Below are 1,573 nucleotides of genomic sequence, written 5' to 3' on the forward strand. Positions count from 1 at the left end.
CGATCTCATCTATTGTGTTCAGATTTTCCGTCGTGTCCAGCTCGTCTTTCAGCGGCTGTTTTTAGAATGAATGGCACTTTGTTACATGGATGAATGACTGGTGGAAAACTGTTGTCCACTCTGATGGTGTGTTCTCCTGACAGGCAGCCAAGACCCTGGAACAGGTCACTGTAGTTTTTCATCATCTCATCATAGTCGAGCTCATCCTCAGCTTCCACCACTAGCCCTCTCTTAACCAGGTTCAGTCTCTCACAGGCATTTAAACCTAGTATGGGCTGCGCATTCTTTGGCACTACGATGAATGTTAGTGTACGTTCTTTGTCTTTGTGGGTCACTTTAACCACACATTTTCCTTTCACAGGTATTTGTGCTCCTGAGTAGCCACTTACTTTCACTTTACTTTCATGTATTTTCGGTTTGGGTCTGATTTTCTTGAACTCTGCTTCTGAAATGATGTTCACTGGGCACCAGTATCCAGTTTCACCTCCATGTACGTGTCATTTACTTTGAGTTTCATCATCCAATCCTTTTTTTCCATTTTGTTTTCTGTCACAGCATCTACTTATAATTCCTCTGTCGTCTTCATCCACTGTATGGACTTTGCTTTGCTTTGGGGTTGGATTTCTGCAGCACCGAGCATGATGGTTCTGTTTGTTACAGTTGTTGCATGTTGTACCATAAGCCGGGCATTTTTTAGAAGGATGTTACGTGTCACATCGACCACAAGTCCTTTCTTTACTGTATTCTGGTGATTTTGATTTCTTTTATCGTCTGAGACAGTCTCTGTGTGTTTTCATTGACAGCATCTACTTTGCAACTGTCACTAAACACTTTTCACTGCTTCTACTGCTCTGCATAGTTTCATTGCTTTTTCCAGGTCTAGATTTTCTTCTCTCAATAGTATTCTCTTAGACCATATATTCAGGATTCCCACACACCAGTCTGTCTTTAATCAAAGAATCAGTCAGTTCTCTGAACTCACATGTTTTGCTTCTGTTTTGTGGTTCTGTCACATACTGATCAATTGTCTCTCCTGTTCTCTGTACGCATGTGAAGAATCTGTGCCTCTCAAATGTCACATTTCTCTTCGGTATGCAGTACTTTTTCAGTAACTTTTCCATTATTATATCCAGCTTCAATTTGTCGCCATCATCAAATATGAAATGATTATATACTTCCAAGGCATCCTCACCGACCACGTGTAGAAACACACACACTTGTCTTATCACTTGCCTCGTCGAGTCCGATATTAGATCGTGCATCACCATTTTTGAACTTCCTTTATTTGTCGGATTATTTGGTTTATTCAATATTTGAACTCAGATTTTGAGATAGAAGTTTTTGCGCCATCTTTTGGACATTTTTAGTATTGCTTAAAGTAAGTGTTTTAGAACTGTTGTGAATTAAATGTCATATTTTAATCTTTAACCATGTTTTGTGCCTTTTGTCTTTGGCTCCTGCGTCTCTTGATCATTCTTGACATATTCAGAAGTGAGTGAAAATAAAGTAGAAGACAACAGATGTGATGAAGACGTCTTTATTGTCATGATCCAAACCAAGCAACAAAAGAGTG

At 39.5% G+C, this 1,573-nt stretch overlaps 1 gene segment (V, D, J or C); it reads right to left on the reverse strand.

The window, feature by feature from the left end:
* Positions 1-1,521: 1,521 nt before the first annotated feature.
* LOC148068145 (Ig kappa chain V region Mem5-like) overlaps positions 1,522-1,573 on the reverse strand; it is a 2,740-nt gene continuing 2,688 nt past the window's right edge. Inside the window, exon 4 of the V gene segment in view lies at positions 1,522-1,573. This exon is cut by the window's right edge and continues 376 nt beyond it.

The sequence above is a fragment of the Callionymus lyra genome, chromosome 12 (assembly GCF_982586985.1).
Source record: "Callionymus lyra chromosome 12, fCalLyr1.hap1.1, whole genome shotgun sequence".
NCBI classification, from domain to species: Eukaryota; Metazoa; Chordata; class Actinopteri; order Syngnathiformes; family Callionymidae; genus Callionymus; species Callionymus lyra.